This window comes from Solanum tuberosum, unplaced genomic scaffold (genome assembly GCF_000226075.1).
Source record: "Solanum tuberosum cultivar DM 1-3 516 R44 unplaced genomic scaffold, SolTub_3.0 scf00023, whole genome shotgun sequence".
NCBI lineage: Eukaryota > Viridiplantae > Streptophyta > Magnoliopsida > Solanales > Solanaceae > Solanum > Solanum tuberosum.
The window spans coordinates 59,745-84,955 of record NW_006238949.1 but is presented as its reverse complement, the minus strand read 5'-3'; the positions used below and the strand labels follow the sequence as shown (position 1 = coordinate 84,955).

At 37.4% G+C, this 25,211-nt stretch overlaps 1 long non-coding RNA gene across 1 annotated transcript; it reads left to right on the top strand.

Annotated features, from left to right (window-relative positions):
• The first annotated feature begins 5,825 nt into the window (after positions 1-5,825).
• Positions 5,826-6,065, top strand: LOC102586764 (uncharacterized). The gene is made up of 2 exons (XR_366834.2): positions 5,826-5,911; positions 6,013-6,065. It is a non-coding gene; the product is annotated as an uncharacterized lncRNA (long non-coding RNA).
• The last annotated feature ends 19,146 nt before the right edge of the window (positions 6,066-25,211 follow it).

The following is a 25,211-nucleotide window of genomic DNA, read 5'->3' as shown; positions in this document are numbered from 1 at the left end:
TTAAGTCTTAAGAGGAGATCGAAAGAGTTTCATCACACATGGATTGGGAACTACGATGTAAAGTCCCAATGGGACAAACTTCAGGTCTTTGTTGGTGTCGTATGTCATTGAGACGATGACTTTCTTCGGTGTGTGAGGGTGTAACGCCCTAGAAATATGGGCGTCTACATTGGCCAGGAAGTCGGCCAAGGAGTGCTGGCCAAGCAGGTCACACCCATGTCAACCATGCATGCAGCGTGTGTTGAAGGAGGGGCTGAAGTAGGATTATGAGGCAAAGGGACATGACAATATGCAACGACCATTTGAGATGTTGCATGACATGCCCTAATAGTGCCGAAGATGTTTGACAAGGACTTGGGGTGCACCCAAGGGCTTAGCCTGTCGGCGAAGGCCGTGTGCGGTGAGGTATGTGACTGTCGGACGTTCTTGAGCTAAAAGTTGAATCTGGGCATTCCGGGCTAGGGGGCACATGGTGACAGCCTACCAGCCTCCTCCGAGAGTTTTGCCGCAACTGTGCCTCCTTGAAGGGAACTTCAAGGGTCTGCCTAGGCATCTCAAAGGAGTGTCCTAGGTACCCATATGAGTTAGGGAAGCTCTATGGGTGGCATACGGCTCGATAGCCAACGTTGGAATCCCGACAGCCGTGGAGGCTTTCTATGAGGAACATTGGGCCCTTCGAGTCGTTCTCCTTGTTGGAAAAGATCTCTTAGTCGGATGAGGAATCGAGGGACTTATTCCAGAGCCTCGTGAGCTAACTTGTGAGCTTGTCAGAGGTTTAACAAAGTGAGCAAGGGTCAGTTGGCCTAGACGTGAATTCGTGGGGCGACGTTGCACTGTTGGACTTGTATGCATGATGTGTGGGCTATGTTGGGCTATGGCCTAAGACACATGAAGACACAGATGGCTAAGGCCAAGGATCGAATGTTGCCCTATTCAGGTGATGCGATGGCTAAGTGCTGGTGCACGATGCAACTGACAAGCTTGAGGATTGGAAGTGCATGCGACAACGATGCTCAGGTCCCGGCATGGCACAAATATGTCCATAGCCAAACTCCAAGGCACACATGGAAGTGATCCAGCATGTATGGGTGTGTCATATGAGTTGAATACATGTCAATACCATAGCTAAACATGAGATGGGCGACACAATGAGGGAAGCCTTGAGGCAGACCTCTCCACAGGTACAAGGATGGTATTGAGGTAACTGGAAAAAGTTGAAAGGCTGGCCCTAGGCTATATGGAGCTTTGTGCACCGCACAAGTAAATTGTGTGCTGCTGAGGTAGTCGAAAATAAGCTCGTGGCATCTACATTGATTAAACAAATCCTTTCTAGCTTTGTGTTCCTGTGGTCGTATAATATCCTGACTACTAGGTAAAGCTTTATGGCTAATAGAGAAGCATTGTTGATGATGTCGAACAAAAATGAGAAAATAGACCCAGCTTTTAAAAATGCCTACAATAAAAGAACTAGACGCCATGAACTATATAAAATGACGCAAGCTATCAAAAAGGAAATTGCCTTAACAAAAACCCGGGCAAATAAAGTTGAGTCAAGGAGACAACATTTCGCTGATAACTCAACCCTCTCTGAATCTTCCTTCGAGCAGCCAAATTCTGCTAAACTACATCCTGTTCTCCGAGGAGATTGCCTGTATCAATTTGAAATAGGTCAGAAAATTATATTGACACTTTTTTAGAAAAATAAGTATATATATTGATACAATATTAACTCCATTTACATAAAAGGATCAACATCAAATACGAATGAACAATGTGAAGAAAATTCAACAACGACACAAACATCCATAAATTATTGTATGTTAAACTCTGTCCCAAAATGTAATTTTTGTGCTGCAAAAAGATTTGAATATGAATCTGTAGGTTTATGTTGTGCCAAAGGTGCTATTAAGCTAATTTCCCACCAACTTCCACCAGATTTGAAAAATCGCTATCTTGAAAATAATGTGAAATCAAAACTTTTCCGAACTTATATAAGAACCTACAAAAATATGTTTGCCTTCACATCCCCTGGAGTAAATTACCATAAAGATTTAGTGAAAAGAAATAAAGGTATTTACACATTTCGGGTTCAAGGTAAAATGTATCATTTCATAGAGGATTTAATGCCAAGTGGTGAAAAAGTGAAAAATCTTCAACTATACTATTTTGACAGTGACAATGAATTGAAAACTCGAATGGCAAGTTCTGATAAATTAACTGAAGAAATTGTGGAAACTTTAATGGAAATATTACAAATTAATCCATACTCTATATTCTTAAAATCATTAATAAATATTCCACAGTTATCTTATTTATATATTGCTCTTAAATGTGATGCTGGTTCGAATCAACGGACATATAATGTACCAACTGCATCAGAGGTTGCAGGAATATGGCTAGAAATCTATTAACAATTATATTTCCACACCTCATATCAGAATATTTACCAAAAGTGATAGAAGCCAATTAGTAAATTATTATTACGGCTGTTATGATCCATTATAGTATCCATTGCTATTTCCTTATGGTGAAAATGGATGACATTGTGGTATTAAGAAATCAAACCTTCAATTAATTATTGTGCAACACAAACATATTGTAAAAACGAAGAATTACCAAATGTTAAAAACATAACATCAATTGATGGATTTTTAAATTTAGAAGATGAAATTATGAACAAAGATAAGCGAAAAAGAGAAACTATTTCTTGTCGTGAATATTATTGTTATAAACTTCAAATAAGAGATAATGAAAATATAATTTTGCATTCAGCCAGATTATTCCAACAATATGTAGTAGATGAATGGATCAAAATTGAAACTCAAAGACTTGATTTTACTTCTTTCAACAAAGACTTGTTTAAAACTGATATGTTAGGTGAGCTTTTAGATGTTCTGTGGCGTGGTGAAAGAGAAGCTTCGCAAGTAGGTAAACATAGAATAATTCCCCTTAGTTTTACGGGAGGTCCTAGAGATATGTATCTCTACCGATGATACATGGATGCTATGGCTTTAGTTCAACGTTTTGTAAAGCCTGATATTTTTTTAACTATGACATGTAATCCTTCTTGGCCTGAATTTAAAGAAAATTTGTTGCCAACTGAACAAGCACAAAAGAGACCATATTTAGTTTGTCGAATAATTCGAGCAAAATTAGAAGAATTAAAAAAAAAATATTCAGCGCACATATATTTGGCAAAGTTGTTGCATCTATGTATACAATAGAATTTCAAAAACGGGGTCTTCCTCATGCTCATTTCCTTTTTATACTTGAAGAAAAATATAAAATATTAACACCTGAAGCATATGATAAATTTGTTTATCGAGCTACCAGATCCTAAAGCAAATCCTCATTTATTTGAACTTTTTATTTGAACTTGTTCGTTTACACATGATACATAGTCCTTGTGGTACATTAAACCTTGTATCTTGTATGGGGGAAAAAGGTCATTGTAAATTCAAATATCCAAAGCAATATTCTGAACATACTACTAAAGGTAAAAGTTCTTAGCCAATTTATAGAAGATGAAATACAGGACAATGTATAAAAATTGGAGGTCATCTTCTTGATAACTCATGGGTTGTCCCTTACAATCCATATTTGCTTTGTAAATTCAACTGTCATGATATTAAAATTGTAAAATATATTTATAAGTATATATGCAAAGGACATGATAAAATTGTATTTCATTTACACACTAATTATACAATATAGAAATTGACGAAACAAGAGAATACCAATCCACCCGATGGGTATCTCCACCAGAAGCTACACGGCGTATATATGTTTTTCCTATTAGTGAAATGAATCAATTTTTATACCATCTTCAACTTCATCTTGATGGACAACTTGTCTCCTTAAAAAATACTGACAATATTGATAAAATTATAAATAATCCTATGATTAAAAAAACTATGTTAACTGAATTTTTCCTAATGAATAAAATGAATAAGGAAGCTATGAATTTAAATTTATTATATAGAGAATTTTCAGAATATTTTATATGGTCAACTTCATATAAAATGTGGACACGTCGTAAACAAAGAAATGCAATTGGTCGTGTTGTGATGTGTCACCTAACTGAAGGAGAAATATATTATATTAGACTCCTTTTAATGAATATAAGAGGACCTAAATCATATGAAGACTTACTAACTGTCAATGGAGAATATTGTAGTACATTTAGAGAATCTGCAGAGAAAAGAAGATTTTTGCTTTCTGAGAATAATTTAACAGAATGAATATCTGAAGCAGTGAGTTATCAAATCTCGTCCAGCTTAAGACATTTATTTGTTGTGTTGTTAGTTTAATGTAATCCAAATAACCCTAAAGAGTTGTGGGAAAAATTTGAACCTTCAATGTCTGAAGATTTCAACAAATATCCAAGTCTATCTTCAAAAGAAATTTGTTATAAAGTACTAATTCATATTACTGATATTCTTTATTCAATGGGCCGCGATATCAACGAGTTTGAACTAATTTCAGGAACAGTAAAACCTTCTGCAACAGCTAAAGAAGCAAAAGATGTTGCCTACATTTTGAAATATGATTGGAGCCACTTTTTGTGTCGTCGACTTCCACGCGATGCCTCTTACAAACCATCTCACCAGGTTGGCTACTAAACATACTTATTTTTTTCTTGGTAAAACATACTTATTTTTTATTCACTTTTGACCTTCACTATTTTGCATAACAAGTCTCACTCACAACAAGACAATCGTTGACGCATCGCTTCCTTTTGGATTATGTAAATAAAATGTACATGCGTGTCTTGTAAAACTTGGCTCCAACACTTAATATATATATAAATATAATGTGTATCACATTCGTAATGTTGGGTCTGTGCTGGCACGGGCCATGCACCTCTAGTATGTTTAAAAATGTGAGTTCATCCTTCCCCTGGTGTTTCTTCAAATGTGGTTCTTTAGCATGTGACAAACAGTTCACCTGGATGTCCACGCCCGGCAGACCCTCCCATTTGCACCCTTTTTACAGAGCAGCAATGACACGGGGAAGTTGAAAACTTAAGTAGAACATAGTGAATTTTATTGCTTGTAATTAGTATACCCTTCTTTTCCCAAACATTAGTTGTGGATGATTTTATCAGAAATGCTTATTTAAGATTGTACCTTTTATTTTTCTGTAGGTTTTGCCTGATCTCTTTCACATTGTACGCATATCTGAGGATGGTCTAAAGGAATTTATAACATGGAAACTTGGAACCTTGGTATCTATTACACGATAGGTAATATTTCATTTTAATTATATCTGTCTTGTTGTTCTTTTGGATTTGTAATTTTTGTAAGGTCTGTTGAATGATTTTTTGTTTGGAGCACATCCAAAAATATCTGCCAGAGTAGCTCTCTCTGATATCAGAATTATGGTCATCTCTTGTTGCTAACAGACATGTTCACATTGCTTCTGTAAGTAGTAGTTTCAGTTGGTATTAATATACTGCACATACTTTTTGGTGTAAGTCATTATAATCATATGCTTTGGTTAATGATCTTACTGGTCGTTTTCTTTTGCTATTTTAGATTCTGTATCTCGTGGAGCTACTTTGCTTGGCACTCAACGATGAATTCAGAAAGTATCTTCCTGATATACTTCCCTGTTGTATTCAAGTTCTTACTGATGCGGAGAGGTTTAATGACTACACATATGTAATTACTATTCTCCACACCCTTGAAGTCTTTGGTGGTTAGTCTTCCTTGGTTGTTTCTGTGGTCCATGCCTTGGTTAGTATCACTTTGATGTTGATGGTAGTGGTCTCACCTTAATGTGCAGGGACATTAGATGAGCATATGCATCTCTGTTTACTGCACTTATTCGGTTGTTTAAAGTGGACGCTTCAGTAGAAGTAAGACGTGGTGCAATCAAAACTCTTACAAGATTGATACCTTGTGTGCAGGTTGGTGTAAAAGGGACTAAGGGAATGCTTCTATCATTGTTTCCATATGATTGCTTGTTTTCCTAAACTCTTTTCCTTTTCTCTTCATTTCCATTCTGCAGGTTACTGGACACATATCTTCGCTTGTGCATCACTTGAAGCTTTTCTTGGACGGGTCTGATTTTTCTTCTTCACATGAATATCACTGATAATATATGAGACTTATTTTCCTTGAGTCAATAGATGATAACAAATGAACTGACAAAGATCTATTGTTTGTGGGTTTTGATGTTGACTCTAGTGAGTACACTCTCAGATATCAAATTCCGACCCATATGTAGCTACACTCGCACACATTTATATAGAAGTGAACCTTGAACTCTGATTTATTACCTTGGAGTGTATACTAATTGCAGCTTCTGCTTCCTTTTACTGAAGGTCATCCAGTAATTTGACACAAATGGCTGGAAAATTGTGAAGCAAACATTAAAATTTAAATCATTATATTAGTGTTTCAATTTCAGTCAATATTGCAAGAGTTTTTCTCATGTTTGTCCAAACTTCATTTTGAATGCAATTCCTTTCCTTATGTCATGAACAATTGCTAGACGATTCTACTACTGCTGTTTTCAAAAACTCAGTTGATTTTATCTTATCGTTTTTTACCTTATCCTTTCTGTTTTAATTCTAAAGCAGACTGAATTGTGAGTTTCTGTACCTGTTAAAAGCTTTGTACTATGTGATTTCTGCAATACTTTCTTCAAGTTTGTATTGATAAATTCTTGGTGCTCCCTTCCATTCACAAGAACAAAGAGGAGCTCAGGAAAGCTGCTATTGATGCACTTCGTTGCCTAGCTCATGCTCTTGGAGAGGAATTCTCCATTTTTATTCCTTCTATTCACAAGCTTATGGTTTAACATAGGCTGCAGGTCTGCATTGATTTTTAGGGTTCTCCCTATCACTACTACGACATTATAAAGGCTTATACTGCTGAGGAATTTGTTCTTGATACGATAATTTTTCATATACAACACAAGGAATTTGAAGAAATCTAGGGACCGCTAGATAAATGCGAGCCATTGATTTTTGGAAGCACCACACCTCAGAGATTAAATCAGCGGCTGCCGGTTGAGGTCATCGGTGATCCTTTAGGCGATGGAGAGAGTGACCTCTATGAGGTTGGGACCGACATGCAGAAGCAGCTCGAGCTCAGAGTGAAAGTTCAGGGAGTCCCTCGTATTATCTTTTGATATCTAAACTGTGAGAACACAATCTCATTTTCAGTTGGGGGTGCCTCCCTTGTAGTCATTTTGTTGATTGTTTCTACATATAGTGATTGTTCCCTTGTAGGGCGTACTTTTCTTTCTTTGTCATGGATTGGTGTGCCCTTGTCGGGATTTGATATTGTGGATGTTTCTGTTGATATTGTGTTGGATTGGTCTATTTTAGTTTTTGATTTGTAGTTTATAGCTTCTTTGTTTTTGCTTTGATAATAAGATTTGGATTGACGATGCCCGATGATGGATATAGGGTGACGACTTGGTTAAGGGTAAATCGTCGACTGAGTAGCCATTCCCGAATAGATGCATGAGGTTGTTGATGATGGATTGGTTGACGACTTTCATTTGGGCAAAATCGTCATCTTTTTGGTAAGGTTTTGACTTGGTTGGAACTAAGAGCATAGTCATGCATGTGAATAGTGTTGAGCATACCTCTTCATTTTAAAAAGGTTGGGCATGTTATGAATGATTTTTTTGACAACTCTTACAACTTTTTTTTGTGACTTTTGATTCGTTAGCGGTTAAAATGTTCAATGCTACTTGTATCTTGAAAAATAAGTAAGATTTTGAACCATCTTGATTGATTGCAGGTCATGTGTGGTGAGTTGTTGAATAATGCCTTGTGTCCGCTTTTGTCACCTAGAACTTGCCCGGTTGGTCTTGAAATGTTGGTCTTGCTTGAGTTTGGTTGGAGAAATGATCTTAGGCTTTCTTTTATGTTCTTGAAGTCCACTTGGCCTAAAAATCCCACCTTTTGCACTAAATATATCCTTAGTTGTCCCCTTTGAGTATTGACAACCACATTACAAGCCTTATCCTTTTTGAAAAAGTAACCCTCTTTTGAACCCTTCCCTCCTTTAACTTGAGATTGTGAGAGTTGAGGCTAAAAGCCTAAGTTGGGGGTGTTATGAGAAATTCATTGAAGGGAAGCTTCCCACATGAGGACATGATATAAAAAAAGAAAAAAAAGAGAGAAATTGAGGGATGGATGGAAAGACTTCAGAAAAAAAATGAATAAATGAGACTTGAATCCCCCAAAAGTTGAAAATGGTTGCATGTTGGACATCTAGAGTGGAAATAAGAAAAGGAAAATGAAAAATAGTGTGGGATCTGCATGGGTTTGAAAAGTGAAGAAAACCGGATAAAGTTGGAAATAATGAATTGTTGTGTAGTGTTCAAGGAGGGTGTCGTCACTTACACCTAAATGATATCCCAACCGTCCCTAAGCCTATATTATAATCTTAACAAAGTCCTTTGAGATTTCTAACCAAATGGAGTTGAGTCAATGTTGATTGAAAATATGGGCAAGCCTATGGTGTGACATTTGTGTGTATGAGATGATTTTTTGTGAGTGTGAGTGTTGCATCTTTGTCCCTTGTCTTGTTTATATGTGTGTGTGGTTTTGGGACACTTCTTTCTTGTGAGGGCATGTAAGTTGAAAAGGTGGTGATTTTGGAAATTTCTAATTTAGTCAAGTGAGTATGTGAAAGAGTTAATGAATTGAGTCATTTCTTGATTTTGAGTTGTTGTCACTTAAATGATTCTTGGTTTTTGAAAATGTTTCATGAGAATGAGAGGATTTCTTTTGTGAAAAGTTTGCATGTGGACTATTTGTCAGTACCAACCGAAGCCATTACCTTTGTGCTTAATTGAAAAAGGGAAACTGATTTGTGGTGTGTTTTGAAGCAAGAGCCTCTTGTGTTTGACCGCGACTCTTAGTTGGCTATTTTTTGGACCACAAGAACATACAATTTAACATAAGTTAAATGAAACAGGAAAGTTCTCAAATAGCATAAAAAATAGAGTTAACGGTTCAAAAACCATAGTACTTTGTGGTTTTCGAGTTCATTGGAGTCCTAACCCTGGTGGTGGTTCGCCTTCGTAGTCAAGCTCGTTGTTCCCAGTCGCTGCTCCAGGAAAGGTAAATTTTATCATCTTATTTAAATCCTTGTATAACCTCGTTGGGTTGATTAATTCGATGTACTCTTAGCTAGTTAGGCTGGTTTCTTTCTTGTTTAACAATTCATTTTTTTTTAAAAAGCTTGATTTTGTTTTTAGCATGTTAATCTCCGTTTTGATTAGTTTTATCTCTATGTTGGCATTTAAATAGGTGATATTGATGTGATGCTGTGAATTGCTCATAAATGAGTTGTTGTGGGTTAAGTTCGGTCGTTGTGTTAAATGGTCGAGTCATAAATTTTCCTTTAATGCTTGTTTTTTTATTTATCGTCTAAGATGTGATTCATTGTTTAAGGTGTTTTGTAGAACAAATTTCAAGTTAATTTTTAGTTTATACTTACTGTTCTTTGCTCTTTTTTTTGGTTCAAGTGTTTTCAATATAGTTTCAATATGTTCTACTTTGGTTCTTTGCCTCTTGAATATGGAATACAATTTATGTGTTTGATTGCCCACTGATTTCGCCTCAGTTTTTACTTAGTCATCTAGCTTAGTTCAAAACCAAATATTTTAGATTTGTATCTCATGAATCAGCTGTATGTTTGAAGGTCAGAGAGGTTTAGAGTAAGCGCTCAATCGTAGAACCACCAATACGAAATGTGTTGCCTCCATTTTAATGACAGTACTATTGTTAATGCTTGCATGTCCTTTATTTATTCATTTTTCCTCTTTTAGTCAAAGCTATGTCACTTGAGAGCTACTGATGACTCCAAAAGTTAATTGCTTACAAGGAAGAGCCATCAGAAATGGGCGGGTTAGAGCTGAAATTCTAATGATCAATCTATTTATCCCCACTCTATTCAGCTCCCTTTCTCTGCAAGTTTTGGGAATCCTGCCTTTTTCCATTAGAAATTATAGAACTGGTGAAGAATCTGTCATATTGTTGCAACTCAGAAATATTTTTTGGGTGTATTCACAGATAAATCATTCTTAAAGGGCTTGAGAGAGTCATTCGCCTTACAATTTTTCCAAAGCGAAACGATGTGAGTCTTCCTTGCTTGTTTGTTCTACGTATATGACGAAGTTTTGACACTTCTATCATTTATACTGGTTTCTCTACATTATGTTTTACTCCGTTGGAATATTCTTTTCATGTGATTCATTAGTTTCATTTAAAATTTTATTCCAGCCAACGAGTATTTCATGGAATTCCTTTCATGATAAGCGAGAAGGATATTCTGAATAAGCTGTTGTTATAAGGTTCTTTCTCCACACTCTTACTTGATAATTTGTTCTTGTAGCAAGTTGCGTTTGGTTTTGCTCTTGTGCTTGTTAATGAAGAGATGTTATCTTGCTTGTAATAGTTCCTGAAGAATGTCTTACATGAATTTGGAAGGCAGTTTCACTGACTGTGAATGATGCACTTTTTGTTTAGATTAAGTTAATAATTTGTAGTCGCTTTGGAGTTCAAATGTGAAATGTTTGTTTCGTGTTCTATTGATATGTTACTTGGATGCTGTGGCTCTAGATTTTTAACATCGAAGAAAATAGAACCTCCAAAACTTTATTAGTATACCCAAGGACAGTTTACTTCATTGTTCAATTAGTAGTCTCAATCCAACATCATTTATTGGATACTGACATATCTTATGTATCTCTTCCAGTACCCTTCACTAGAAGCATCTGGAATGCTTTCATTGATGCCGACTTCTGGTTAGCCTTTTTCTCAATTCCTCTTTTCTTGTCTTGTTGTTGAGTTCAAGAGTTGAAAATTATGGTCTATGGAGCAGATCGTTGCTAATTGCTTTACTCAAAAAAGGGAAGCTAGGTTTTGTGAATGGAACTTCCAAAATGGAGTCACAGAGAACTAATATTTGAAATCTGTGGGACAAATGTGAAAATATTGTGCATTTGTGGATCATGTATTCCATTTTGAAGAGTTTACTGAATGAGATAATATATGGATCAAATGCACATGCAGAGTGGGAAGATCTAAAGGAACACTTCAACAAAGTGAATCACATAAGAATCTTCCAGTTGCACAAAGAGATCACCAGACCATCTCAAGGTACGAATTCTATCTCTATCTATTATTCGAGGTTGAAGGAGCTGTGGGATAAATATGATATGATTGTGCATGCACTGAGTTGTGGTTGTGATAATTCGAAAGACTATCATAGATTATTGCAGTTTCTGGGTGGTTTAAACGATTCATATGATCACACTAGGCGACAAATTTTGCTCAAAACAAATTCCAACTGTGAATCAAGCGTGCGTATGCAATGGTTACTCTTCTAAAGGTGTTTTAGTGTTGTTAAATTTTCTTTCCTTTAGTATGGAGTCTGCTTATCTAAATTGATTAGTGATATATTTGAGGTAGCCTTTGTTTGCTTATCTAAATCGATAGTGCTTAGCTAAAAAAAAAATTATGGCGGAGGGAACTAGTGCTTCATGCTTGTCTCTTTTATTTATACGGGTCATTTATCCTTTAATTCATCCAAAGAATTTAAAAACAATGGTGAGGAGGTAGTAGCTAACAAGACATTACATGGTAGTAACTTATATAAATAGTTGATTCTTCACTACAACTTTTCTTAAAAAAATATATATAAAATTGAAATGATGGTATTCTTAGAATTGTACATTTAAGAGTAGATACTGATTAACAAGCTCTAAAGTCATATTGGCGAGAGAGCTAGAAATATATAAAGAGGCTAGTGGCAAAATGGATTGATAAAACTCGCAAAGTCAGTGTGCAAACTATATATAGAAAAACTGAGTGAAGCCAACATGATACATTGTTGTATCTATACCGTTTCATATGATCTATAATGGAAAAGAATGGGCCTAGTGCTTGATTTGGTTGTCTTGAAAAATTGGGATTAGTGAAGTTGGTATCTCTTTTATCGATGCAACTTTGTTTTCAATTAGGTTATTAGAATCTTGATTGTCATCCTATTTGTACAAGCACTAGATACCACTAATTTAGATGAGGTTGCTTTTGTGATTAAACCATGGACAAAGCTAACTTGTCACGACCCGATTTCTCGAGTCATGATGGCACCTACTATACCCCACCAGTAGATAAGCCAACCTGTAACCCAGAACAACAAGTAATGAGCGTAAGGGCAAAAACTAGAGAAAACAATAATCTAAACAAGGACAACAAGGCAAAAGCAAACCAAAATAAATACATACAGATTCCCTCCCAAAACTTGGAAGTCAATAGTACAGAGCTATCTAATAAAGAGTACAAGTCCCAAAAGTGGACTACAACAAAGCGTGTCTCAAAGGCAACAAGACTAGCTAAAACAAAAGAAGGAGACAAGACAAACCCAAAAAGCGTCAAGTGCTCACCCTCGTCTCCGAATCACAGCTGCAAAAGAAGGCTGAAGGTAATTTACCAGGGACCTGCATCACGAAATAGATGCAAAGTGTAGCATGAGTACCAACACAAAAGGTACTCAGTAAGCATCAAAACCCGACTGAGCAAAAGAGGTAAAAACAATAAGAAAGGATAGAATCTTGACACAAACAGGTCAAAGCGGATATGAAAAGAAAGCACACGAGCATACGAGAAATAAACTAAGTACAACTAAACTAAACCTAACTGGACCCCATAAGCCCAAAAGGTACACTCATGCGGAAGTTTGAATAAAACCTGAACGAACCCCCATAAGCCCGACAGGTACACATAATAGCTAAGTCTATTGAGAAAGAAGAAAATCGGACTCCCAATCCAAAGTAACCAAGATAATCCATCAGACTCCACCCAGCCAGCAGTGCACTCCCATCCCAGCTAGAAAGAGTGACTCCAGGGGCACCCAACCAAACAGTCCACTCCCAGCCCAGCTAGAAAGAGGGACCTGTGGGTGAGGTAGATATCGTGAGTCATCCTACCATGCAGTTAGCTCCCAACCCAGCTAGAAAGAGCGACTCGGAGACACCCAGCCAACAGCACACTCCCAGTCTTGCTAGAAAGAGAGACCCGGGGGCGATCACCGAAATCACCGAGTCTACCCAGCCAACAATACGCTCCCAGCCCAGCTAGAAAGAATGACCTCGGTGATGGTACCTCCAATAGAATCCAATTCAACAACAACCATCGTGGAACGCCGTCCACTCCAAGAAATAAGAGAAAAGGCTCCGAGCCTATACTATTTCAATCCCACGCCTCTAGTGATGCACCGAACCTTCGAGAACGCGTCAAAACCACAGAATTAGAGGGAGAAGATACAGAAGTGCAGCAAGCAGTGATAGCGCCTAATCTAAGGCTCAAACTATCAGACTCAAGTTTGTTACTGCAGTCTACAAGGAGCTAAGTCATCTGAACGACGTCGACAGAGAGTCGAGGCTATCCAGCCCACACGGGTCAGAAGTCTAAGGCAATGCTAGTCTTACCTAGACCAAGGACAACATGCTTACGGTTAAGGATGAACAAAGTATACAACATGTAGAATACAACCATACAATAGCATTTAGCACATAAGCATGCAACTCTACTAAACCGATTAACATGGTACTACACCCGAAATATGGCCAATCGATCCTAACATAAGGTATCTAATCAAAGTAAAGTAGGAAACTGGTATCCACCCCAATTCACTCCAATCGATATGCTTTTACACAATTAAGGTCAATCTAATAAAAAGGAAGTTATAGTCTACCTTAAGGCCGACCGCACACGCTCCAAATCACTTTGCCAGAGTTTTTCCCTTTTGAACGACCTTTGAACGCTGTCACTCTATCAAATATAGGATCACAACGTTAGTACGGTCGTTTAGACACCAAAATCACAACATACAGAGACAGGTCAATTTTAGAGTCAAAACAGGAATCGTAGGACCCGCACCAAACTGAACGGATTTGACTCTGCCAAGAGACCCAAAACAGTACCTCTAACTTGTGTTCCAAAATGGAACACAATTTGAGACTCAAAACGCAGCAAAACCCAACATGCAAGAAAACCTCACTTTAATCAACTTAAAAGAAAACATGCAGCAGTCTAAACTCAGAATTTACAAGGATCGAATGGTTCCCAACACTCCTTGAACACTCCATGATGTAGCCATGATAATTCCCAACACGTGGGACTTCGAATCACCCAAAATCGAGCTAAAATGAGGGAGATATGACCAAAACAAGGAGGCCAAAAATAAAAAGTCGAAAAAGGGACTAACAATCAGGTTTATAACCAAATTTACCTCAAACGACGCGCACCCGACAACTTCCGAACACTCTAAGCCACCAAAAATACAAAGTTCTTGCACTTCGAATCGCCTAATTCAGTTTAGAATGAGGGAGATATGTGGTTTTTAAGTTTGAAAAATGGGTGCTGATTTTTCTGCACTAAATACACCAGATTTCAGCCTATTTTTCGAAAAATTTAAAACTCTGACGTGGTGCTCCGAACTCATTCGGAGCCTCGTGCACGCAAATGAGATATGCAACCGTACGAAATTCAATATTCTGGACTCAATGACACAGTCAAAATTTCCATACGAGGTTATCTTGACAAAAAGTGGGTTCCACACCCAACCGCCATTTTAAGTCAAAACCACAAAAGGGCTCGGAAAAATATCGAAAACCTCGGGAAACGAACAAAGGGTCAACCTAGACCAAACATGACGTTCCAGAGCTAACCGCACTAATGGAATTATTATGAGCGCGTTTACTCAGAATGTTGACCGAAGGCAAACTTAGGCTTAAATTTAAAGTTAAAATGCCTAATCGCACTGACTCACACTGAAAACCTCGGGAGCCATGCCGACCATGCTTCTACCCAAAAATGACCCTTCTGGAGCTAATGGAATCGTTAGAATTGGATTCAGATGGTCATTTTCTTGAATCTTTGATCGAAAATGATCGTTCAAGGTTCATAAGCTCCAAAAATACTAAAACTCGCACAATAACCAAACGAACGACCATGTGACCGAACTGCCAGTCCCAGCAAGTCATAAATGACTTAGGGTCGCTACATGAACGTTCTAAACGACACACAAAAGGCAAACCACATAAATGATTTGGAGGGTCATTACGATATCCACTACTAAAAAGGACTTTCGTCCATGAAAGTAAGGGTCAAGAAGTACCTGAAGGCTCAAACAAGCCGGGAAACTGCTCTTGCATCTGCTCCTCGGTCTCCAAGGTAGCCTCCTCGATTGGACGATGCCTTCAATGGACCTTAACAACAGGAATGGCTCTCGAGGGAGATCTCCTCACATCTCTGGCTAGAATGGCAACTGGCTCTTCTACAAAAGTCAAATTGTCATCCAACTCAATTGCATCATACTGGAGCACATGGGATTCATCAGGAACATACCGGCGCAGCATTGAGACATGGAAAACCGGGTGGATGGCTGAAAATGCTAGAGGTAGGGCCAACTCATAAGCAACCTCCCCAATTGTCTGGAGTATCTCAAAAGGCCCAATGTATCTAGGGCTAAGCTTGTCCCGCCTCCCAAACCTCATCACGCCATTTATGGGCGACACACGGAGGAATACGCGATCACCAACAGAGAATCTCAAATGTCGACGCCTCCAATCCGCATAACTTTGGTGCCTACTCTGAGTCGTCCTGAGTCTGTCCTGAATCACTCTCACCTCGTCCAATGCCTCTTAAATCAAATCTGTACCCCGCAGCCTAAGCTCTGAAGACTCAAACCATCCCACCAAATAGTGACAACACCTACCATACAAGGCCTCGAACGGGGCCATCTAAATGCTAGAATGGTAGTTGTTGTTATACGCAAACTCCGCCAAAGGCAAGAACTGGTCCCAATAACCACCAAACTCCAAAACACAACCCTGCAGCATGTCCTCAACGACTTGAATAGTACGCTCCGACTGACCATCAGTCTGCGGGTGGAAAGTTGTGCTAAGGTCAACCCGGGTGCCCAACTCATCCTAAAAGGTCCTCCAAAAGCTAGACGTGAACTGAGAACCTCGATCTGATATAATAGAAACCGACACCCCCTGAAGTCGAACCACCTCCTGAATGTAGATACGAGCCAACCTCTCAGTGCTAAATGAAGACTGGACATGAAGGAAATGTGTTGACTTTGTCAGTCGATCAACAATGACCCAAATGCTATCAACACCTCTAGAAGTCCGCGGTAGGCCAGACACAAAATCCATAGTAATGTGATCCCACTTCCACTCCGGAATGGGTAATCTCTGAAACTCGCCACTAGGCCTCAAATGCTCAGCCATTACCGGCAGCACGAGCAATGGGAAACAAAGTTAGCAATATCTCTCCTCATGCCACTCCACCAGTAATACTGCCTCAAATCACGATACATCTTCGCTATGCCCAGATGGATAGAGTATCTAGACTCATGGGCCTCAGAAAGTATGAACTGTATCAAATCCCCAACTCTCGGAACACAGATGCGACCGACAAATCTCAGCACTCCATCGGGATCTAAGGTAGCCTGACCACCATCACTCGCTAACACTCAATCTCTAATGGCCACCAAGGCCTCATCCTCAAACTAACAACCATGGATCCTATCAAGCAAAGAAGACTGAACTCCCATATAGGCCAAGACGCGTCTAGAATATGAGATATCCAACCGAACCATTTTATTGGCTAACGAAAGTCCAACCAACCCTCATCGACAAATTTGTGATATTTATATGGGTGATTGACAATGGCATATTAGATTATGCACGTATAATTTCCCATCCTTTGGAGCTCGGAGCAACTATTTTGCAAATACTTTTTGTTCCGCTAACTAGAATACTCTCGTATAACATGCATCGGATGTTAGCTTACTTGTCCATAGTTTTGTAGATATTGTGATGCATTCAACTACTAAGTTCATATCCGGTCATAGTGATCGCATGGCTGGTGTACTTGTCGTCAGATGAGAAAGGTTTTTTCCTCCATTTCGTATACGGTTCATAATTTGATTTATTGTTATCTTATAGGTTTTTCCTCTATTTCGCATAAGGTTCATAATTTGATTTATTGTTATCTTATGGTTGTATATTCTTAGATTTCTTGGGTCTTTTTTGGTGGCCTAAACCAACAATCACATTAGGAGCTTGAATGTAGTGAAACATGAGTTTGTAAGTAGACCCATTATTGGTTTCTCTAGCAATGAATCACTCACCTAACTCATAGTGAAACTCTAGAACTATTCAACAGTAAGTAGAAAATGTTGATATCAAGCTTCCTTTTCCTCTTCCATTTTCTTTAAAAATAAGATTCCTATTTTCTTTGGACTAGATTAAAGGACGTAAAAGATGATAGTCTCGCAATTCCCAGAATTCTTTACTTTGAATAAGGGCGCCTTCACTGAGGCCCGAGAATGAGCCTTCAAAAAATCTTAGTATACTTACACAGGGTTGTATGCAAGTGAAAAATGGATCCCTTCCATATGGCGTAAGGTGTGTGCAAGAAGTCCTCTCTATGTAACACCTTATAGACCCTACAATGCACAAATTTGTGCAATACTTCATGACACTGAAATTCTCTTTCGGAATGAACCGGTTGCCCTTATAATTGACTAAGAAGTTAAGGAATTATTTTTGTTGTTATTGATACTTAATAAAGTTAATTAAAGTTTAAGAAATCAATTCATTGACAAGTCTATATTTGAAAATCTTTAGTTAGTTATGTATAGCCTATTGAACGTAAATGATGTCTGATGCCTTGTTTCTCTTTGAACATCTCAAGTGTCCTTTTGACAATTTGCTTATCACTTTTCCTACTTAACCAGCTTGGCGAAGGAGGTGCACATCCTACAAATTGATGAAGGTGCAGGGTTAGCATCGTTCGATTGTTGGCTTTGTTTGAGAGGAATCAAAATAATTGCTCTTCGCATTGAAAAATAACAAGTTTAATTATTTTTTTATTTTTTTTGAAATTAGTGGTCTCACCACTCGTTCTAGAAACATATATGCCTACATGCGCCTTTGTTAATCTATTATTCTTGACCCTATATACTTTCATGATTATGGCATGCATACTCCTGCATCTTCATTTTTATATTGTGCGGAGAAGTTAGGTTGTTTGTAAAATTTTGACACATCACAATTTTCTAACTAAATAATTTCAATATCTTGTAGAAGAATGCACAAAAAATCGTTGAATATTTTTTTAAGGTGAATTATTCAAGTCTGCCCGGAAGGTCTTTGCATTTCTCTCTGGTATTCAAACAAGTCATTTTTTGGGGAATTTTGAACTAAGGATCTATGTTTGTTGGTATCTTATCACCATGAAGCTCTCCCTTGTAACTTACTATTAAAATGTTGATCAATTTGTAGGCTATGGGTGCAAGATCGTTGCTTACACACTTATTACTTTTTAACTTCATCCTTTTATTTCTATTTTATTTTTCGTTTTAATGTATGTTTTACTTTTATTATTTTAAATTCTTTTTAATCTTAATATTCCAATATTTTTTTTCTTATTTTATATTATTTATCATTTTCAACCTTTACTTTATGTGATTTCATACAATTTTTCGTATTATCTAAAATAAAATTAATTAGTATAATTTTGTTATTATTCTAATTTTTAAATTAAAGTAGAATTCATTATTGAATAAAGTTATAGATTTGCATTTTCCTTTTCTTTGAAATCATATTTATGTATGCTATGCTGAAATTTGACTTAAGAGTTATGTTAAAATTTTTGTTTTGAATTAAGAAATTTAGGTTATATTTTCAATTTCATTTATTTTAAGAGTATTGACTCGACTTTTTTCATTGTAGACTATTTTTTTAAGTTAGCCTTGATAGATTATCTTTTTGTTAAATGTTTTATAATTTTATGAAATTATATTTAGGGAAAAGGGTCTGAAAAATTGTCACGACCCAAAACGAGTCATGAGTGATACCCACACTTAACCTCCTAGGTGGGCAAACCAAGGAATCCAAACCCTAACATATATTAATTGTTAAACTTACAAAATACAAACCAAGATATTTTGGGAATTGAGTTCTTTGAGATAGAGTACATAACGTTGTTTATATATATTTATTTTTCTTTAATGTTACCGTGCCGAAACGTGACACCCGATCCAATAATATCGTGTCAAAATGTGACACCCCGATCCAATAATACCGTGTCGGAACATGACACCTTGATCAAATAATATCGTGTCGAAACGTGACACCTTGATCAAATAATATCGTGTCGGAATGTGACACCCTGATCCAATAATACCGTTAATTTATCAATTATTATCACCACTTTTCACTGCATTAACAATATTTCATCAAGCCTTCTTTATTCAAGGCATCACTTCCATAGAGAAGGTTCAAGATTATAAATTTCACGATCTCAGGATTTCAGACCAATCACAAACCACACAACCCAGCCACACAATCAAGTACATAGAAAACTTCACAATATCACTCAATGAATATCAATCGCTATTAAGAGTCTATCTATCACATAGAATAAATCATAACCTACCTCCACCGAAGTCAAGCAAGCAGTCTCCAATACTTTTCCTTTCCTCAATGCCTCTGAAACTTTTCAATCTATCAAATATATAATATTCGTAAGTTAATGAGTCCATTGACACCCATATAACTATATGTCTTGCCTAGACCCAAAAACTCACCCAAATCTATAGTAAAATTCCTAAACTTTGATACCACTAATTTATCAAGTTTCATATGTCTCAAATTTCAAGTCTAGGGTTAACTCTATATTCTTCAAAATAACTTTATCTAATGATATTCATATTACACCTAATATTTAATTGTCTATCTCAATATATCGAAACTTAAATTATAATATGATAACAAATAAAAGAAATCAATAATCAACCCCCCACTATACGAAAAAGTATTTAACCTGCATACAAAGACTAATCAGAACCTAATTATAATCTTAGCAATTCATTCCTATATAATATTTTCCCATTATTTGTTTATCATTGCCTATCAATGTATCATAATTTGCCAACTCAAAATTGTCCTTTTTAGGAACCATTACAACATAATACCCAATTTAAGTGTTAATTCTTTTCCTCCCACCAATAAGAACACACGCCACACATCCCTTCACAAGTCAATATAAACAACCAACATCTAACAACGAGATAATTAGGCCACAACAATTCGATAGTAAAAGTTTAGCCAAAAATTCTTACCTAAAGGAAGAGCACTTTGTGCTCACGTTCTTCTCCAACGGCATATGATTTAACGTCACACACATTGTGCAGTTTCCATAAATAATATAAGTCTAATTTATTTTTACACATGGGCTAAATTGTATATGACATTAAATAAATTATGGACTTGACCCATTAACCATTAACTAAATTTATTATTTAATAAATATCCATTAACTAAATAATTGGAGATAAATAAATAGTTCAACATCACCATTTAAAATTTACGGGAAGAGTCATTATAGTTCTAGTACTCAAAACAACCTAATGGGTCGTTACATTAGTTACCAATTTACCCATCGTTCGTCCTCGAACAATCAAAGAAGGCGAGGGTAAGAAACAGTGCTTGAATTGACAAAAAGGTGTGGATATCTTCTTATGCATATCAGCCTCAGTCTCTCAAGTGGAATCCTCAACCGGATGATTTTTCCACTTGACCCTCACAAAGGCAATCTCTCTTGACCTCAACTTGCGGACCTCCCTATCTAGAATAGCTATAGGCTCTCCCTCATAAGATATATTCTCATTAAACAGAATCGAATTCCTACAAATAATGTAGTTCCCATCACCATGTTATTTCTTCAGCATAGACATATGTAACACTGGATGCGCTCCTGGATGAATTTCACTTTCGAACGGTTCTCTAAAAATATCAGTACCCAAGATCTCACCTCAAATGAATCAAACCAACCGATTGGAGACATATAGATACAATACCTCAAATGGAGCCATATCAATACGCGAGTGATAGCTACTATTGTATGTAAACTCAACTAACAACAAAAACTATTCCCAATAACCATCAAAGTTAATCATATGCACGTCCACAACATGTTCTCAAAGACCTTGACACAATTATACTCCTCATCATCAACACACTTTAAACATCATGCTAGCATTGAGGATTTCATACATAACCTTCATAGCATAACTTCATAAACATATGCATCATAATCATCAATTCACTTCACATCTATTGCCTTCAAGGCCATGATCTCAACATGCATATATAGACAAGAAGTAAACACCTCCACCATAAGTGGATCAAACCACACAACATCAATTATCATACTATAGACTAGAAGTTAGGTCAACTTACCAAATCTCCAAGCCATGATCACCATGGATCAATCCTCAACAATTCATAATCAAATTGACATAGGTAGCAATAGGAATCAACAATGTGATTCAATAACATAAACATAATATAAGTACAATTCTATAAACAAAGGGATCAACCCATAACTTTGCCCATAAGGCCATAATTCTCAACTCATCAATATACCAATAATTCAACATGAATAAGTATAGGTAATCATAGGAAACATCAATACAACCTAATCTAAACATAATTTCAGAAATAGAGATCATATTCACAAAGACCCACATCATAGTCCAATTTTTGAGAATTTGGGGATCATGGGTTCTCCAAGAATTCCTTTGAAAATTGTCTTAAAAACCTTAATTCCACATTAATTCAACAATGGAATGATTTGGAAAATCGTTTGACAAAGGACCCATGTTTAGATTTAAAAATGGGAATTTTGGTCTTTGAATCACTTTTGAAAATCTTTGATAGAACTCCTTGAATGAGAGGTTATTCAAGGATTAAGAGTCACCATACCTTAATTATTGAAGACCCATGAAATTCACGTAGAAATCAGTTGAAAACCCATCTTCTAGCTTGAGCTTCATCAAGGTCTTCAATGGAGTTTTTGAGAGAATCTATTTTGAGAGGGAAGGGTCAATTTGAAGAATGGGGTCTAATTTTAGGTTTTGGGGTTTTAACCAACTTAAAATACCCTAAAATAGGTAGAATAACCGTTTATAATAATTCCCCGAAGTACCCAAACTACCCTTCACTTAGTTGGACCTTTTAAACAAGTCAAACTTGAGTTTTATTTTCGCAGATTTCGTCGAGAAACAAGTTCGCGACGCGGAGGTGTTCCCACAAGTTTTCATAAATTAAATCCTAGACAGTAGAGTCCGCGACATGTTCGCGATGCGGACCAAACATTTGGCCCTTGGTGGAGCTAGTCCGCGACGCAGACATGCTCCCTCCAAGCACAATCTCAAGTTGCCTTGGCAGCTTGCTTGGCCAAGGTTGGGGTCCTCCTCGGGGACCTTTAGGGTGTCCCCCGGGGAGTCATATCCAAACGTTTTGACCCTAAAAACATTTATTAAGACACTAGGGTCACCTCCACTGATTTTAGACTACAAACAACACATAAAAACACGAACAACAGACTAGAACACACCAACACGTAAAGGACTAGTTTTCGTAACGTCTTGGTTGTTCCTTGACGTTTGACTTCCAAACTCTTTAAAACTGACTTAAAAGGCTATTCTTCATTATTTTAACAAGTTATTAATGCATAAAACTCATGTGAGGCTCTACTTCATCCTACTTTATTTTGAGGGTCGTTACATGTAGTAACTACTATGGAGGATAGAGTTCATCGATATGTGGATAAATCAGATTCATATCTGGTTAGAGATTGTAACATTGCTTCGTTGAATAAAGATATGGATATAGCAAGGATGCAAGCTTTTGCGCAAAAGTTGGAGGATCAAATGCAAAGAAGAAAGACACAAGAGTCGGAAACAGGGCATTCTAAGAGGGCCAGATCCATGGGGCAGTTTACACCATCCCAAGGTGAGTTTAGGCCTCGATTCTTTAACAGACCACCTAGGCCATCATCTTCCTACTCTACAGCTAGTTCCCCACCTCGGTTTCAAGAATCTAGGGGCAATCAGTTTGGGCAAAGAGGTGAAAGCCAAGGTTCACGAACAACGGGGTACCAAGAGCAGGGAAGTATGAGCCAATCAAGACCTCCTCGACAGTCTTGTAAACAATGTGGAAGGAATCATCTAGGTGCATGTAGGTTTGGGACAAATATTTGTTTTGGTGTGGTACACCGGGTTATCTGATGAGAAATTGCCCTCATAGGGGTGTGGGTGGTGTGGCACAACCTACTAGATCAGTTGTTGCATCATCGTCATCAGCAACTTCTTTGGGTAGGGGACAGATGCCTACTGGTCGTGGTAAAGGATTTAGGGGAGCAGCTAGTTCTAGTGGAGTTCAGAATGGCACATATTCCCTAGGGGATCGACAAAATTTAGAAGCCTCGCCAGATGTGGTTACAGGTACATTGTCCATCTTTTCACATATTGTATATGCATTAATTGATCCGGGGTCTACACTATCATATATTACTCCATTGATTGCTGAAAAGTTCAAAAGAACACCAGAATTATTAGTGAAGCCATTTGAAGTGTCTACACCGATTGGTGAGTCTATTATAGCTAGAAAGGTTTATCATAATTGCATTGTAACTGCTTGTGATCGTGATACATTAGCTGACCTTGTTGAGCTAGAAATGGTAGATTTTGATGTTATAATGGGTATGGATTAGTTAGCTTCTTGTCATGCTACAGTAGATTGTCGACTTAAGATGGTGCATTTCTATTTTCCAAAAACGGCAGCCCTTGAATGGAAAGGTAATATTGGGACACCAAGAGGTAAATTTATTTCTTATCTTAAGGCAAAGAAGATGATGTCCAAAGGATACATATGCCATCTAGTGAGAGTGAAAGATATAGATGTGGAGCCACCAACTCTTCGTCATCTAGTGAGAGTGAGAAATTTAGATGCGGAGCCACCCACTCTTCAATCCATTCCAGTGGTAAACGAATTTCCCGATGTATTTCCTGAAGATCTTCCGAATTTGCCCCCAGAATGAGAAGTAGAGTTTGGTATTGATGTGATTCCAAATACTCAACCTATGTCCATTCCTCCGTATAGAATGGCCTCGGCAGAATTACGGGAGTTGAAGGAGCAATTAAAAGACTTATTAGAAAAAGGATTCATAAGGCCTAGTATGTCCCCATGGGGAGCACCAGTTTTATTTGTACGCAAGAAAGATGGCTCGGTAAGAATATGTATCGACTACCGGCAGTTGAATAAGGTAACGATTAAGAACAAATATCCCCTCCCTAGAATTGATGATTTGTTTGATCAGTTACAAGGTTCTAGGTGTTTTTCAAAGATCGACTTGAGGTCGGGTTATCACCAAGTAAGGGTCAAAGACAAAGATATTCCCAAGACAACTTTTTGGACACGGTACAGTCATTTTGAGTTTTTAGTTATGTCATTCGGGCTAACAAATGCACCAACAGCTTTTATGGATTTGATGAATAGGGTGTTCAAGCCATTTCTAGATGTGTTTGTGATAGTATTCATAGATGACATTTTGGTGTATTCAAGATCAGAAGATGACCATGTTAATCACCTGCGATAGGTTTTACAAATTCTTAGTGATCATAAGTTGTATGCAAAGTTCTCTAAATGTGGGTTCTGGTTGAAATCTGTGGCATTCTTAGGTCATATTGTATCTGATGAAGGAATAAGGGTTGATAACCAGAAGATAGATGCCGTGAAAAACTGGCCTGACCTACAACGCCACGGAGATCCGTAGTTTTCTTGGATTGGCAGGCTATTACAGAAGGTTCATTGAAGGATTCTCGTCCATTGCTGCACCCTTAACAAAACTAACACACAAAGAAACTAAGTTTCAGTGGAGTGATGAATGTGAAAGAAGCTTCCAAGAACTGAAGAATAAATTAACTTCTACACCTGTATTGGTACTTCCAGAAGGCACGGAAGGCTATGCAGTGTATTGTGATGCTTCGGGAATGGGCTTAGGTTGTGTGTTGATGCAGCATGGTAAAGTAATAGCTTATAGCTCAAGGAAGTTGCGGCCACATAAGAAAAATTATCCAACCCATGATCTAGAGCTAGCAGCAGTTGTCTTTGCTTTGAAGATATGGCGCCACTACTTGTATGGAGTTCATGTTGACATATACACTTATCACAAGAGTTTGCAATATATCTTTAATAAAAAATGATTATGACCACCAAAACAACAATCTCAAAGATTAAAGAATCTAAGTAAAGCAATCTGTGTAATTAAGGGTGGCAGCTCAGGGGCGAAAGCCTAGCATGGGCCG